Source organism: Petromyzon marinus, chromosome 22 (assembly GCF_048934315.1).
Source record: "Petromyzon marinus isolate PM22_M1 ecotype Great Lakes invasive population chromosome 22, UKy_Petmar_22M1.pri1.0, whole genome shotgun sequence".
In the NCBI taxonomy this organism is placed as follows: domain Eukaryota; kingdom Metazoa; phylum Chordata; class Hyperoartia; order Petromyzontiformes; family Petromyzontidae; genus Petromyzon; species Petromyzon marinus.
The window spans coordinates 9,123,969-9,139,550 of NC_133688.1; positions in this window are offsets into that span (position 1 = coordinate 9,123,969).

Below are 15,582 nucleotides of genomic sequence, written 5' to 3' on the forward strand. Positions count from 1 at the left end.
GGAGCCTTTCAAAACCATCACTTTACCCTACATTGCGGGGATCACAAAAAAGATCTCCAAAATCCAAAAAAAATAAAAACAAGATCCAGGTTCGATACAACACATTACATAAAATCCGTGATCTGGTTCCGTCTGTAAAAGATGTGATTCCGGACATACAGTACCCTGGCGTCTACAAACTTAGTTGCCTCTGTGGTAGTAGTTGCATTCGAGAAACCAAACAACATGTCTCGGACCGCATTCGTGAACACAAAGCAGACCTGAAACACGGTAGGACCAACACCTCGGCCGTGGAAGATCACTGTTATAATTCAGTAGGTTCACATGATATTGACTTCTCCAAGAGAGTGGTTCTTTGCAAGCCATCTGGCTACCATGAGAGATTCCTTCATGAGGATATCCACATATACAAACACAGAGACAATTTCAACCGAGAAGATAGATTCTGGCTTAGCAATCATTGGAAGCATTTGATAAACCATTTCGGGTCTTAATTGATTGATCACGCTTAAGGTGGCTTTCAGACTGCATCCATTATTTTTCGCCTCCCCCCTCCTCTTTTCCGAACATAGATAGACTCGTCCATCTGAACAAACTGTCAAATCCCTATCCGTGGTGCTAACGTTAAAAAGGCGCCACTTTTTTCAAATTTTCTTCTTGTGGTTTTCACACTTGATTATGATTGCTTGTGTTGCAGTAGAAACGTCGTGAGAATTTTATTGTTTTATATTTTCATTATTTTATTGTTTCCCTTCTACGTGACTTTACTGAAAGAACCAAGAATATGAATCACTGCAGTCACGAAAGCTTTAAATCAAAAAGTCATGCAGAGTCTTACGTAAGTAGGCGTAGACAGGACAAATCACTTAGAATTATGCTGACGGATGAGACTGGTGATTGCAGCTAGATGAGGCAATACACCGAGTAAGACCACCATGGAGATGGTATATCGAAGATTATTTCATGCGAAGGAAATATTTTATTATGGCATCGAAAGAATGTAAAGCATGGAGAGTTTTCATCCAGCAATGGAATGATAATGGCTGCTCATGATGATGAACACATTTTTAATTCGAGTTTTAATCAACCCAAACATCCTGGTGAAAGGTTGTGTCAAAATACGCATAATTTTATAATAAATGTATGCTCAGAAATATTACTTAACATTTTAAATATAAGATAATATACTTTAAAAAAATTGTTACTTACTCTAAATATAGTAAACAACCCAATTAAGGATTGATAAAAAAAAACCTTGCTCACATTTTCAGTAGCATATACAACGTTGCCAATTAATTAAATAAATAACTTTGGTGGGGGGGGGGATAGAATTACAATAAGTATTTACCATGCGTGAGCTCAAGTTATCATCATTGCAGTAATCAATCATTGATAAACAGTTTTACCGTAAAAAACTAAACACGGTACCAATCGTTTGCGTTACTGCATACAATAGGCAATTACAAGAGACACTACTGCTGTTTTCACAAAGGGTTTATAGTCGTACTTACTCGCTCTAAGTCCATTTGCTTGCAGCAAATAAATGAAAAGTGTTAGGAAATAAACGGCCATTGCGCTTATTGTGAAATGCGTTAACTTTACGTTTCAGTACAAATGCCAAGATGCAAAGTTGAGACTGAAGCAGGCTGCTCTCTTCCAGAAAATGGAAAATAAAGTATTGGCCCTGCGCATATTGCTTAATTTGGTTGGGGAATACCATTGTGATTAAATCTGCGAACCGGAAATGCGTCATGCGTGGTTTTACTTCTTGTAGTGTTGATGGAAAGGTACTCTTTGCCACTAAAATATGGTCGTACAAGTTGGGTCTTATCAGGAAGTTGAAGATAACTCAACATGTGCTTTGTTTGTATTTGCACTCTTTCAATTTGTACATACACAGTGTATTCTACCTCCAATTAGCACGGTTACAATTGAGAGGTACTTTATATAGTGTGTAAACTCAAAAATTGCAAAGGAGTTGGGGATATATTCTGCCAGTGGAGGAGGAGGTGTGTGTGGGTGGTACGAGGTATTCATGGGTGGCAGGGGTGAAGGGGACAGAAGGGTTCAGGACAGCTAGGAGTGGGCATCATTAGTCAGGAGGCTGAGGGTTGGTAGAGCTCCATTGTCACGGAGCATGACCTGGTGGCATACTGATGAGAGCAACAAAACATAGGACGGGCAGAAGGGAGACAAAGCAAAAGGAAATGCGGCTAGCAACAAGTCCGTGGTGCATGTGGCTAAATGAGGCTCTGGTAGGCAGTGGACCAAAGCAAGTGGTGGGCTCCCTGGGATCGTGCCCAAGGTAGTCAACAGACCAACAGAGCCACCATTGAAGGAATGCAGAATAGAGGCATTCTGAAAGGGCATGCGGTTTTCAGCATATGGGCCAGGTGTGTAGTTCCGACAAGTATCTGTAATTTAGTGAATTTAGTTAATTTAGTTCCGACAATTTGTTTTCCATAACCAACCTTATTGCCAAGATTATTATATATCTTGCATGTACACTGCTTTGATACATTGTTCAACCACATACCAGAGGCAGATTTTAATGCAAACGTCTCTTATAATAAATTAGAGTGCCAATCATCAAATATAGAAATGGCAATTGGTCAAGAAAATAATTGATACTTTTATACAAATAAAAAAAATCAATGAATCAATCGCGTAATTTGGAAATTGGTTAAACAGGGCATCACCCAGTGCCCAAAATCGTGTTAATTTGCACACAATGCCACAAAAGCTCTCAGTTTGTAGCAAATGGTCTCTTATGCAAGTGTAGTGACATTGAATGAGTCACTGGAGCACGTGGCGCTGGGAGATTGTTAGACAATGGGATTGGGGGTAGCAGCCCGCTCTACCAGTTGGACCTGTGGGCCAAGCCCGGAGCCTTCTGGGGGATCCAGAAGGGTGCGTGGCCGAGGGCGGATCCTGGTCACGCTGGGGAGAATAATAGGAGAGCTCCGACTCACAGTCGGGGCCGGCTGCCATCGTGAATGGAACTCAGTTTCAGTTTCATTAATTTGGTATAGCCCTGTGAGTCATTCGGCTCTTGAATCGAGGTGCAACCACAACAAACAAAAACAAATACATGAACAAGAAAACATCTTATAGTGACTATGCGCAAACAGAAAAATCCAGGAAAAAACAGCAAAATCTTTCAGAAAAATCACCGTACACCAACGCTGTGTGCAAAAATCCCAGTGGGATGCAAGTCAAACAACAACCACAAAACAACATAGATTAAAGCCATCAGTTCAATTCCGTACTACAACAAACAAACATGGCCAAACCAAAAAACTTTTCGAAATCCCCAAAATAAAGCCATAAAAGCAATGTAACAGTGATCATAGGAACTGTGACAGAAATGTCACAAAAAACGACATAAACAACATCTACCACCAAACCCTGTAGCCATAGCTGGCTGCATTAGTCACTCCACAACAGCAGGATCATCAGTAGGAGTGTAGTGCCTTGGATTCACTCGGACGACAGTCGCCTTTCTTCCACCGTCACTTTTATTTCCATCGTTCCGCACACACACACTATATAATTTCACACACACACACACTATATAATTTCACACACACACACTATAATTTCTCCTCTCCGCGTTCTGTCAACTTGAACACTCGAATTCCCCTCAGCACCGTCCGATCATACTCCTTGTCTCCACACAGTCTCTTCTTCTCTCACCGCACACACAGTGGTTCTATCTCTATCTCCTCACACACAGTGACTCGTCTATCTCTTCACACGCAGTGACTCTGTCTATCTCTTCACACACAGTGACCTGTCTATCTCCTCACACACAGTGACTTGTCTATCTCTTCACACACAGTGACTTGTCTATCTCTTCACACACAGTGACTTGTCTATCTCTTCACCCACAGTGACTTGTCTATCGCTAACTCTCCCTGTACCTACCTATACCGTAATCTCCACTCTGCTAACGCTAACTCTCGCTATCACTATTTATTGTCCTCTGGGTTCGGCTCTCAATCTATTTCCCACTAACACCAGCTTCCACTCTTCGCATCTCTCTCTACCCGCTGCTGTCTCCACTTCTCGCCAACTCCCTCGCCGTCCAAATCACCTAGCCTTTTTATCCCCTTTCCAATCAGCCTTAATTAATTGCCACGTGCCTCGCTGGCATTTTCCCGCCAGCTCCGCACCTGTCCAACGGCCCAGACTCCGTGACGCCGCCACTTAACGCTAAAAGCCTCTCGACCAATCACAGCCCTCGTCCCTTGACTCCCTTAATTACTTTGGCTTGTTTATGCCACCCGTGACTTCATCACCTGCCCGACCTTACATGACCCACACTGTTTGTATGTATTGTATATGGCCAATTTACCCATGTGTATTTTCTACTCAACTACATCAGTATAACAAAATTTCAATGCACCTTTAAAGATCAGCACACTAAATCAAAACACAAAATCATACTTTGCAGCGGTCATCCGGAGCGAAACATTCGATTTTAGGCCACTGAATAGCAGTGGCAGCTAGGGGTGTACAACTCCTCTAGAGCAGTTTTGAGTGAAGATCTCATAGGTAGTGATTCAAGTTGCAGTTTATTGCAATAGCATTCCAGACCCTGGGGGCATCAATAGCAAAGGCCCTTCCTCCAGTATATGTACGGCAATAAGGAATGTGAAGCTGGTAAATTATTTGAAACAGAGAGGAGATCCAGCTGGTAGTCTGCGGATTTTTTTGTAAGTACATCGTGAATAAATATGATTTGATGTACAAGCTGTCGAACATTAAGAGATGTTAAGTTTGACCCAATGTAGAGATCACAGTGGTGGGTGCTATATGGGCAGTTCAATGCAAATCTTAAGGCCGAGTGAAAAATTGAGTCAAGCTTCTTCAGTACAGTACTGGGGGCTGATTTATATACGATGTCACAGTAATCAAGTAGAGGCAGTATGGTAGCTTTTATAAATTCCAAACGGAACATAGGGGGGAAGCAGTGCTTGTGTCGATACAGAAAACCAAATTTTATTTTTGTCTTTTTACCAATATAAGCAATGTGATCTTCAAAATTCAGTTTGAATCAAGGATGACCCCAAGATACTTATAGATCTTGACTTGCTCTATTTGATAATTATTCAAGGAATGTAATTGGGGAAAAATAACTTCCTGCTTTAGTCCCGGTGAGAAGCATAGCACCTTGGTTTTGGAGGTATTCAGGACTAGTTTAAGAGCAACTAGCTGATGTTGTAGTTTGTTGAAATCACCCTGGAGCTTAGCAATCACGTCATCCGGAGAGCGGCCAGCAATAATCAGTATCGTGTCATCTGAAAAAGATATTCCCTGGAATGATCCAAGTCAGTGCCCAAGTCATTTACATAAAGAGAGAACAAAATGGGGCTGAGGATGGAACCCTGTGGAACCCCTTTTGTTATCTTAACACTGTTGACCTCCAACCATCTGTGAATACAGTTTGGGTGTTAGAATAGAGGTATTTTTTTAACCATTCTACTGCGTGTTTGGAGAAACGGAGGCAACTTAGTTTACTAAGCAGGGTGTTGTGGTCGACTGTATCAAGGGCTTTGGACAAATCAAGAAAAAGACTGGCGCACTACTGCTTATTATAAAGGCTACTGTAAATGTGATTCAGAGAGTATAATGAAGCAGATGCGGTGCTGTATTTTTTTCGGAACCCAGATTGTTTTCGATGTAATAGATTGTTGTCGGACAGGAAACTGCTAATTTGGTAGTGCAATAATTTTTCTAAAATTTTCATTAACGGGGACAAAATTGATGTAGGTCGGTAGTTATTTGGATCATCTTTAGGGCCCCCTTTGTGAAGTGGACGAACATAGGAATGTTTCCATTCTAGAGGTACTGATGCTTCTTTGATGGACAGGTTGAAAATATGGGCTATAGGTTTGTATATTAGGTGACCAACAGTTAGCAGAGCAAAGACGGGAATACTATCTGCTCTGGTAGAGGAGGACCCTTTGAGGTAGGACAGTTGTTTCAGAATATTACTTTCGTGGATTGGCTGGAAACTAAATTAGTTTAATGTTTGGACAGGGGTGTAGGAATGAAGGTTAAAATTGTCAACTATTTCTTGGGGCTCTGAAAAATATTCCCCATTTCGGTTAAGCTCAATGGGCAGATTTTCTGTTTTGGATGCCTTTTCGATACATTTGATTGTTTTCCAGAAAATCCTGGCATTTCCATGTGATTCCAAAAGAGTGGAGGAAAAGTAAGCATTTTTTGTTTCATGTATTATTTTGATGCATCTATTCCTTAAAATCCTGTATTCTAGCCAGTGATTGGCCAAATTACTTTTCTAAGCACATGCCCAAGTCTTGTCCCTATTTTTCATGAGCTTTGTAATCAAAGGATAAAACCATGGTGGGCGGTTGCCTTTAGTTTTAAATCTAACCAATGGAGCATGTTTGTTAATAATGTGGAGAAACGTGTACCTGAAGGTCTCCCAAGCCGTAGTCAGGTTAGGGATATCACAGACCTTGTCAATATCCGAGTGAAGCACATCATCAGTAAATGCCTGAATACTGAAGTGTCTCATGGAGTGCTTCTCAACCAATTTAGGGGGGGGGCTTTGGGTCTGGCTGATGATCTCACCCCAAATATGAAGGAGTGATCACTAAGGTTATTACCCAGAACCACAGTCAGTGCGAAATTGTGAGGGGCATTTGTCAATAGGACGTCAAGCAGAGATGACTGTCCCGGATTTTTGAGGTTAGGTCTTGTGGGGACATTTATTAATTAAAATAGGATAAATTCATCTGCAAAATTTGTGGCCACGGCCGGCGGGTTTAGCCAATTCCAATTCAGATCACCCATTAAAATGATTTCACCTTTAGGGAGGCCCCCAGCTCGAGGTCACGAAGTTGACTAGTTGTTCAAGTTCTTGCTGATTGTAAGCACACCTTTGTGCGTTGCTATTTCTCTACGCTACCGTGCATGTGACCTAACACTTCACTCTTTTTTCTCTCAAGGAGCATATTCGCGAACAGGGCAATAACCTAATCAAGCAGGTGAAGAGTAAAAACCTCAAGGAGCGGGTCAAGACGGTCAAGGGCTTCCTGCAGAAGCTTGGGCTCCTTGCTAACGAAGAGTGTTTCTGAGCAAACCAGGCAGCAGCAGATTAAGGCAGACCCAAGGAGCAGTAGCTCAGGCAGACCCGGGGAGCAGCAGCACAGGCAGACCCGGGGAGCAGTAGCTCAGGCAGACCCGGGGAGCAGTAGCTCAGGCAGACCCGGGGAGCAGTAGCTCAGGCAGACCCGGGGAGCAGTAGCTCAGGCAGACCCGGGGAGCAGCAGCACAGGCAGACCCAGGGAGCAGCTCAGGCAGACCCAGGGAGCAGCAGCTCAAGTAGACCCAGGGAGCAGCTCAGGCAGACCCAGGGAGCAGCAGCTCAGACAGACCCAGGGAGCAGTAGCTATGGTAGACCCAGGGAGCAGCAGCTCAGGTAGACCCAGGGAGCAGCAGCTCAGGCAGGCCCAGGGAGCAGCAGCTCAGGCAGGCCCAGGGAGCAGCAGCTCAGGCAGGCCCAGGGAGCAGCAGCTCAGGCAGGCCCAGGGAGCAGTAGCTCAGGTAGACCCGGGGAGTAGCAGCTCAGGTAGACCCGGGGAGCAGCAGCTCAGGTAGACCCGGGGAGCAGCAGCTCAGGCAGGCCCAGGGAGCAGCAGCTCAGGCAGACACAGGGAGCAGCAGCTCAGGCAGGCCCAGGGAGCAGCAGCTCAGGCAGGCCCAGGGAGCAGCAGCTCAGGCAGACACAGGGAGCAGCAGCTCAGGCAGCTGCAGGAAGCAGCAGCACAGACAGACCTGGGGAGCAGCTCAGGCAGGCCCAGGGAGCAGCAGCTCAGGCAAACCTGGGGAGCAGCAGCTCAGGCAGGCCCAGGGAGCAGCAGCTCAGACAGGCCCAGGGAGCAGCAGCTCAGGTAGGCCCAGGGAGCAGCAGCATAGGCAGACCCAGAGAGCAGCAGCTCAGGCAGACCCAGGGAGCAGCAGCTCAGACGTATACTGCGTTATGGGATTGCTATTCGCATGAATAACGCTCTATTAAAAATACTGCATGTGATAGCCACAGATCTTATGAGCTGTTATTGAAGAGTCATGTCTTGTTCCTTCATATCCAAGTTGAGTGAAATCATGTTACCTTGTTGGTTTACCCCATGAAGGCCGAGAGCATTTTGCATGCTATACTAGGTACTCATTTGAGGCAGAGTCGACCTAGGGGAGGCCCATGACCGGTTCAGATAATCGTCACTGGTGTTGACCTTGAGTGGGAATCGAACTCGGGTCACCGGGTTCATAGTGCAGCACGCTAACCGCACATGCACAAGAATGTACATGAATGCAGGCAATGTGAAAGCCAGCAAGTTTATGTGTACAGTATGTTGAACTTCTTTCGCATCGTACGAAATTGGAGGTGAGCGAGTATATATGTGTGGCAGAAGAAACTGGTGTGCGAGCAATTGGACGCTTTGGGTGAGTGGGTAAATGAGTGCACCTGTGGTGGGTCCCACCAAAGGATCGTAACCTTATCGTGGTGGTGGGGTTTGTTTGTTCCAATGACCCTCAGAGCTCTGTCGCCTGGAGTCTTGTATTCCTGGTAGGGTCTTCCTTGGCAAACAGTTCTGGGGGGTTCCAAACAAACAACGGTCCCCTTTCGGAGCTGCAGTTGTCCCCAGAGGTGCAGTATGCAGACCCACGATATGTGGACATGCCCTGGCATCGACCAACCACTGCCCCACTGCCTTGTAGGTAAGTCTGGGAAGACAAAGGCTAGGGGAGTCACCCTGAGAGAAAAGCAACGTGCTGGCGGCGCGTGACAGATGGTCCTCCGATAGACTGGAGCTCTGGCAGCCTCCGGCAGGTGAGGGGAGGTGATGGTCATCTTGGAGTTTCTCCTTGCCACTGGAGTCCATTCTCCCACAGGAAATAAATGATTTTGGGACACGCGCATCCCCCACATCACTCTAAATAATTTCAGTGCGCACAAGGTTACTGGTCGTCAGCAGCTGGGATTTGAGTGGAAGCTGCTCGTGGCAGACCCCTGTTCATGTCTGAGCAGCCCTATTTAGGAGCCATACTTCTCACCCCAGATTGGGAAAGGCCTAGAAAAGTTGGCCTAACCATTGCCCACTCTAGCTCTCCTGGATAGGCTGCCGCACCTATGAGGACACTCCGCTAAGCAGTCGAAAATGCTACAAGAAATACGTCCCTTTACGACTTGCAACATGAAACATAAAGACTCTCTTGGACTCCAACCGTGCCACTGACAGGCCCGAATGAAGTACTGTACTAATTGCAGCAGAGCTAAAGTGATATAACATCGACATCGCTGCTTTGAGTGAGACCGGACACCTGAGGAAGGAAGGAGGGATACACCTTCTTCTGGAAGGGATAACCGCTAAAAGGGCAACAGCTGCATGGTGTGAGCATTACCGTGAAGAACTGCCTCCTGCCAAATCTCACAGAAATACCAACTGGCATAAGCAAAAGGCGTATGTCACGCCGCATTCTCAATGACAAGCACTAACTGGACGAGGACCTCCATAGAGTCCCTATAAATGACAAAATCCTGTTATTGGGTGACTTCAACGCAAGAGCGGGGAGAGATTGTGAGATATGAAGTGGAGTGCTGGATATCATGGCACTGACCATGCTAATGCAATTGGATTGAGGCTGCTAAGCATTTGTGCTGAACATTAACTTACCATCACCAATACCATGTTCCAAAGGAAAAAGAGTTACTAAACCTCCTGGATGCACCCACAGTAAAAGCAATGGCACCTGATAGATTATATGATTGTCAGGTGCTCTAACATCAGGGACGTCCTCATGACACGAGCCATGGGAGGCGTGGAGTGCTGGATGGAACATCGGATGATCTTAGCCAAGCTCAGAATTAAGGTTTGCCGAGCCGTCCACCTCAAGAAGTCCACCACAAAAGGCTGCACTCTGCTCAAATTCAGGAAACAGAGGCATGAAATAACCTACACCGCTCTCTAGCAGAAAAACTAGATTACATTGAGACTCTACGGAATGCGGAGGGTTTAGTTGATGAAAAATGGTCCTCCCTTTGTTCAACACTCTATGAGTCAGCAGCCCACTCCATCGGCTACAGCAGCCAGAAACACCAGGACTGGTTCGATGAAAACTCCAAATACATCTCCACCCTACTTGAAAGCATGCACAAAGCGCGTAAAAGCATGCTCAACAACCCCGTTTCTGAGGCCATCAATTCCAGACATCCCGCCATCAAATTCACCATGGAAGTGGAGAAAGATGGCAAGCTACCATTCTTAGATGTTCTGTTTGAGAGGAGACCTGATGGCTCATTGGGGCATTCTGTCTACAGGAAACCCAGCCACACAGATTCCTACTTGAAACCTGATTCCCACCACCACCCAGCCCAAAATAATTCTCTCATCAAAACTTTATACCATAGGGCTCATTGCATTTCGGACCAACACCACCTGACCAATGAATTAAAACATGTACACCTGGCCCTCAAAAGGAATGGTTACTCTGACCGTACCATCCGCCAAGCTGTTTCTCCCTCCATACAGAAACAACCACTTGATACTCCGGTCAAAACCATCACACTTCCATATATAGCAGGCGTTACTAAAAAGATTTCCAAAATTCTAAACAAACACAAGATCCAGGTCCGGTTCAATACAGTACACAAAATTCGTGATCTGATCCCATCCGTGAAGGATGTCATTCCTGACTTACAGTACCCCGGGGTTTACAAATTGAGTTGTACCTGCGGTGATTGCTATATCGGGGAGACAAAGCGACATGTCTCTGACCGAATTCGCGAGCACAAATCAGATTTGAAACATGGCAAAACGAATTATTCTGCCGTGGCTGATCACTGTTACAACGCTGTGGGGGATCACGATATAATTTTATCCGATACCAAGGTTCTTTGCAAACCCACGGGCTTTTATCAGAGATTTGTTCATGAAGCAATTCAGATCTACAAACACAGACACAATTTCAACCGAGAAGATGGTTTCAAATTAAGCAACCATTGGAAAGATGTTCTAAATCGAACTAAACATTAAACTAATTTCAATGGTACAGTATATTTTTTCAAGTAGTGGTACCCCAAACTTTCGCAGCTCTTATAAATTCCCTTTTCACACCATCAATAGGTAAACTCCCCCCCCCCCCGCGCCAAACGGCAAGTCCACCGGCAAGTACACCACCTCTTTCCTAAAATTGGCACATACCCCAGAAGCTCGACAAGCCATCCTCATGGCAGCTGTGAGAGCATACAGCAGAATGGGGCTGTCTGTTAACATCCCAAAAACAGAAGTCCTATGTCAGTGGTCATCTGAGCCTCCACCTGAACCACCAGCATTCTCCATCTCAGACTCCACACTTTCCATCGTTCCATACTTTAAATACCTGAGAAACATCCTCTCAGAAGACTACAACATCGATCAGGATATCCAGCACCGGACCAAGCAGGCCTCATCCTCCTTTGGACGACTCGGGAGGAAGGTTTTCAACAGCAGTAACCTCCACCTACACATTAAATTTGCAGTATACCAGGCAGTGTGTGTTTCTACACTCCTCTATCGATGTGAAACATGGACAGTTTACAGCCAACACCTAAAACAACTTGAGTCCTTTCATATCAAATGCTTCCCAACGCATTTTGAAAGTGACCTGGCAGGACCGTGTTTTACACTCTGAGATCCTACAGAAACCAGCTGCAGGAAAATTGAGGCGACCATTGCACACCACCAGCTTAGATGGCTCGGTCATGCCACCCGAATGCCAGATCACCACCTGCCGCGAAAGATGCTGTACGGAAAGCTAAAGTTGGGCCGTCACTCTGCAGGTGGGTCAAAAAAACAGCTTAACGATCAGTTAAAGACCTCACTTAAAAAGTGTGGGATAGACCCTGCCTCCCTTAAGACTGTTGCATCTGACCGTTCCACCTGGCATGGCCTCTGCCATCAAGGAGTGCAGTTGGGTGAAGAAAAAAGGGCTGAACGTTGCCTGGCAAAGCGACAGAGGAGACATATAATCATGGTTGCATCGGCCTCAACGAGATAGGCCATTGTGTACTCTGTGGCAGACAGTGTGCATCCTGCTTCGGACTATACAGTCATCAGAGAACCCACAAGAAGTAATGGAAGTCAACATCATATGCAATGGAATACCTTAAGCAAGTAAGCAAGTACCTGTGGGAGAACGAGTGGTTGTACATGTGCAGGAGCAAGTAATTGAATGTACATGTGGGAGAACGAATGAGGTTTTAGTGAGATTGAGAGTAATAATGGAGATCAAATGAGGGTTGGTGAATGGCACATATCCATGAAAGTCCCAGGCCCAATGGAATGCAATGCGTTGAGATGCCAGTACAGCAAGTGGGCACTTGAAGCTAAATGCATTGACCTTTGTATAGACTTATTCCAGCCTTCAATGAAGGCATTATCTCAACCACACACTTAATGGAAATCTCCCGAGTTATGCCAATCGTGCATAACTCAGTGTACCGAGCTCCAGACTTGGAACCTAGGGTGACTAGACTTTTGTTTGTACGGTGCCCAAGATCTGAAATTCCCTGACCTTCGAGGTCAGGAATTCGTAGTAGATGGAGACTTTTAACTCCCAGCTGAAGACCCACCTGTGTTAATAGACATTTTCTCTCTAATTCTCGATTTTTTATTTAGTCTTTCCCTCCTCAGTTGCTTCTCACTTATTTTCCTCCTTTACATGTATGGCGCTCTGAGATCCATTGTTTGAGGACACCTTATAATTCTAACTTGGCTTTGCTTTCCAATACTCGTACTCGTAACGAATTGACATATGTGTAAGGTGGTGGTGGGTTTTAAGACACATTTAGATATTTACACGATATAACCCCAAAAAACCTGTATTATGGATTATCTTCCCAATTGCATAGGGTTTCTCTGGGTACTCTGGTTTGCTACGTGATGCAAAAAACTAGCAATTATGTATTTGGCTAAATATCCCAGTGGAATGGCCTCCTGAAAAAAACATATTCAGACTAAGCGAGGGTTTATTGACTAAATCATAATCAGCTTGCAACATCATTATTGTTGATATCATCTTCATCCATTGATTTATTTTCTATGAAACAAAACTTTCAGTGGTAACCAGAAGTTCGACTTTGCGACCAATTTCTAATCCGCGGGAAATCCCAATTAAGATGAATTTTCGATACATTTTATTCTTACAGATGTTTGTGTGAGATGATAGTTGGGTGGTCCTAATCTCCCTAGTTTATTGGATTCATTGTAACAATTGGTATGAGTTTATTGCACATTAGCAATACCTACACATGCTCAAACTGATCCACTTTTGTTGTGGATAAATAGAATTGACCTGCGAATACTAGAAAGATTCGCACATCGATTTTGAGTTGTAGATAATAGGAGTCATGGATAACAGGATCACAGGTAAGACGAGTTTAACTAAATATAATTAGTAGCTGTTAATATATACAACAAATGTTATCAATATTCACTGAGGAATAATGCAAATATTTTGAGCAGCATTTATTGGCATAGAACAGTCGAGTTTCTGACATTTTCTATCACTTAAAAAATAATACCATGTGATGCATGTAAAACTGTAGTACAATGTAAGCAGGCCAAGTAAGCAACAAGGTAAGTTTTGTAAAAAGCATTGTGCGCTTTGCGGAAATGCGACTAGCATCTGGAAAGATTGAGATAAGGCCACGAGGAAGCAAATTAAAGGTTAAGTGACCTTTAAGGTCGCTCTGCTCCAGGACCACTGCTGGCAATGTCACCTATTTCTCTATAAACGTAAAATTAACTGTGCAAATTTCCTACATCGGTACTTTGTTTCATTCAAAGGATTTAGCACTCATTTAGACATTTAACCTGGGTTGAAGGGCTTTAGTGGAGGTAGTGAGTGAAGGTAGTGAGTGAAGGAAAATGTAATGAAGAGATCATGCTTGCTTAGCCCGTGACAACTACTGCATGCACATGGTTGGCTATGCACGTACATACATGCCGGCCAAAATTTCCGTTTGTGGTCTTTGAAGTGAATTCATAATTAGTCAGTTGTGTACAGCGGTATGCATTTTCCTATCTTATTTTACTTGTATTGTGGACTTAATATGCACCACTTTTTGTATTTTTGAGAAAAAAACATTTTTTTTGTTTAAATGACAACTACAGTATTAGAACAAAACCATAACAGTTTCTAAATAAGGGACTTTAAAGCGGTTCAGTAATACTTCTGTTGCGCCATACCAAGGCACTTGTCTTCTTACTGTCACCACCCTCACAGGCCGATAGGAGGCGGCCGGGAGAGTGAGCTGGAAGTGTAGTGGTTAACCTGGGGTAACCCCCCACCCCCACTCCTGGGTACCCCGTGACCGGAGGTAGAGACCCCAGATCCCCAAGGGGTGGGGGCTGGGGGCCAACGGTTCATTCCCGACCCTTCCAGACCCTTCTGCTGACGTCACGCATCCCCCCCCCCCAACCCTCCGCGTAGGCCGTGTATTAATCCAAGACAAGAATCCAAGTCTCGGGCGAAGCTGGGTAGTAAAGCTCGTTACGGATACAAGAAACAATATCGTTGAAGAAAAAGAGTGCTTCAAATACTAAGGTTTGGTCATTGATTCAAAACTAATATTTCAACCCTATAGTCATCGCATCTCAAAGAAAGTCGAATAAAAAAACGTGGGTTTTTATACAGAAATAAACACTTTACCTATTTGATTGCACCTGCAAATTGTTGATGCTGTCATTCTACCACTTTTTGACAATTGTGACACGATCATTAACCCAATTGTCAAACCCAAGAAACCTATGACGTCCATCTATTTGCCTTTTAACTATTCCAAGAATGAGAAGTGAAATAGGGGACAAAGCCTTTGCCATTGCAGCACCATCGTTTTGGAACAATCTTAGTTCCTTCCTTAACATCCTTAATCTTCCCTTAAAAATATCCTAAAGCAGAAGATTAGTGCTGGATACAACCACACTAGCCAATGTGATTTGTGATTTTGATCCTTGCCCGTGTATTGATAGTTAATTTTAATGTGCCATTTTATTGAGGGACTGTGTGTTGTCTTGGTGTGGTCTGGGACTATTTTTATTATTGTTTAGCTGCCTTTCTCAAGCTTTCATTTAGGGTTGAAATATCGTCAGGAATGTATGTACTTAAGCAATTTGTACTCCACTCTCCTCTCTCGCGTTCCTTTTTTATCCCTTGGTCCACATTCCTTCTCTGTCAATTATTGCCCAGGGCTTTGTCCCCGAAAATGACTTACTAACCAAGCATCTCTGAGTCTAATACTAATATCTGCCCAGGGCTTTGCCTCTGCCTAAAATTATGAGTAACTGGTGAGGCGCCCGAGTAACTCAATGCCCAGGGTTTTTGTCCCAGAAGATGACTCACTGGCCAAGCACCACCCGCGTCTTCAACATGTGCAACGCCGCTTACTTTCATCTCAGTAAAATGTATTGTATCCACAACTATCCTTGCGATATGGCTGCAAAAACAATAATTCATGCCTTTGCAACTTCCAGGCTAGACTACTGCAATACTCTGTTACTTGTTCTTCCT